Source organism: Pinus tabuliformis, chromosome 7 (assembly GCF_031772625.1).
Source record: "Pinus tabuliformis cultivar Carrire ecotype Pingquan chromosome 7, CPIR1, whole genome shotgun sequence".
Taxonomy (NCBI): domain Eukaryota; kingdom Viridiplantae; phylum Streptophyta; class Pinopsida; order Pinales; family Pinaceae; genus Pinus; species Pinus tabuliformis.
In genome coordinates, this window is record NC_142293.1 from 1,826,662,326 (window position 1) to 1,826,664,919 (window position 2,594).

General features: G+C 35.9%; 1 long non-coding RNA gene across 1 annotated transcript; it reads right to left on the reverse strand.

Annotated features, from left to right (window-relative positions):
• Nucleotides 1-489: 489 nt before the first annotated feature.
• LOC149255694 (uncharacterized) lies at nucleotides 490-918 on the reverse strand. Its single transcript, XR_016266402.1, has 2 exons — nucleotides 853-918; nucleotides 490-636 (listed from the first exon to the last, which is right to left on the reverse strand). It is a non-coding gene; the product is annotated as an uncharacterized LOC149255694 (long non-coding RNA).
• Nucleotides 919-2,594: the final 1,676 nt, after the last annotated feature.

Below are 2,594 nucleotides of genomic sequence, written 5' to 3' on the forward strand. Positions count from 1 at the left end.
CTGAAGTAAAAAAAGAAAGAAGATAGTGTTATTTCCATATAAAGATAAAAAAAACCCTTATGCAAGTGAAATAACATAACAATGATAAAGGAAACTATGAGACAGTAAACCCTTAACATTATATCCCAAGAATCCGATACACAGTACAATAGAAAACTATTAACCAAACATGCTTAGTGTTTGAGAAAAATAATTGCCACCAGGTGTTGGCATAGTTGATAATACTTAATTAAAATTAAACCATAACCTCAAGCTATCAATCGTTAACAAAGGCCTACATGCCTGACAATGTTCTTAGCAAATAATTTACACAAAAATGAAAAGAGCTATGGAGAATAAACTAGAACGACCATGAGCAAGTAATCTGGCCTTAGGTCCCTGTATAAATTTTAGAATATCGGTCCTTAAGGGAAGCCGTAACAATGAACATCTAAATTCAAAAGGAATCGTAGGCATAAACAAACCCTAACTCTGTTTCAATTCGAGAAGTTGGAAGGGAAAGCAGAAGGAATAATCTGATATAGAACACTCAAGGGTTTTTTTGAAAGTACTTGGTAAGAAATAAATGTCAGTTTCCTTTAATGTACAGGAGGTCGTGCAAAGACTAATTAACCACCAAGGGTTGGAGGGTTATACCTGCAACCATCACAATCCGAAGGGATATGGTTCAGTAAATACATGTATTTAAACAAGATTAAAAGAAGACAGGTAAAATCAAATTTATAATACATGTGGGAAAGAGTGAGTGATATTCAAGTCCACTAGATCTTGTAGATAAGAAAAACCCCTCTCAGTTTCAACCAAGCAAAAGAATGAAAGTAGTGCTAGAGAATTTGTTGAATGTTAGCTTACCTATAGAAAACGATGGCATGGATCCACCCTTGAATACTGGCTAATTCCAAAACTTGACAACAATATAAAATTCAGAAAACTCTTGAGTGGAAAAGAAACCCAAAACTACAAGATTTCAGTGGTAAAGAGATCATTGAAGAATGTAGTCACATCTGTGGCATCGAGGTTTAGGAAATGGTTTGCACAGTAAGGACCAAACCGACCTAGGTTGCAGAGCGATGCCATACCCTGGAGCAACAACCAAATGAGAAATCAAGCGAGGGTTTGGGAGGGGGTAATACCCTAACTTCCATCTCCAATAGAAAAACCATCGATCAAAAACTAATCAACGATGTGGGAGCATCCAAGTGTTCAACGCACGACCGTCAGGAGGGAATTCAAGAAGTTTCCAAGTGGGAAACATAAATTCGATGAATTAAAATCAAAACTTTCTATTCCTAATGTCTAATATATCATAATAATAATTATACCACAATAATAATATCCTTGGGCCAACAACGAAATTTATTTGAAGTGCTTTATAAAGTTAAGATCTTGGACAAGGTATATGATCTAGTTAATCTAATCCACATATAAATATAAATGTGTTAATTTTCCATTCTTCATCCTTTTATAATAATGGTAAACCTTTTGTCTCAGTTTATTTTTATATTATATGTGAGGTAATTTTTTTTACTATAGTTTGGAGGAGTGTTACAGTTGGTTTTAGAGTAAGGTTATAAGGCTGACGCCTGAATGGGTGATAAGGAATTAATAGAAGTGTTATTGTTACAGAGAGAGGGAGAAGTAGCAAACAACATGAGAAGAGGAGTGAGAGTCACCCCACCAGGGTGATCATCAAGAAGAGTTGGGATCAGATCTCACATGGAAGCCCCACCGGAAATGTGGGTCTAGTTGGGTGAAAATAGTCCTAGTACGAATGAATTATTAATAGAGACAGTACAATAGTTGTGAGTGGAAATGAAAAATATGAAGGCTGATAATAAAAGGTTGAGGATCGAGCAGGAGAGAATTATAAAGAGCCTATCGAATAGGCAGAATCAACGACATCCAAATCCTAGCCCAGAGGAAGGAAACAAGGTTGAGATGCAGCGGCAGGGGGAAGAACACCCAGAGGTCAAATTGAAAATGAAGAAGAATTAGAAAATGCCTCGGGTGGCAGAGTAAATAAAAAGCAAAAAGTTGAGCTCCAAGGGGAATTTAAAAAAATTAAACCTCCAACATTTGATGGAGAGAAGGAAGAGGTCGTTGAAGCGTGGTTGATTAACATGAATAAATATTTTCAGATCTATAATTATGATGATAATCTTAAGGCTAGATTAGCAATTTATCAGCTACAAAGCAAAGCTACACTCTAGTGGGAGGAAATTAAAATAGTACGAGGGATTGATGAGAAAGAAGTGACATGGGACAACTTTTAGAAACATTTTAAGGATAAATATTTGATAGAATGCTTTTATGATGAAAAAGCAAAAGAATTCCATGATTTGAGGTTGGGACAACAGATGATGGATGAATTTATCACGAAATTTACTTCACTGTTAAGATATGTTCCTTATATCCGAGAGGAGAAGGCTAAGGTGCAACATTTTACCGGTAGTTTACCAGCATTCATGAAGGAGAAACTGAAATTTGACAATCTGAAGACCATGGATGAGGCTATCTAGAAGGCACGAATATATTACCAACATATGAAGTAGAAAAGGGAATCCGGCAAAGGGTGGCCAAATAAGAAAGGACAA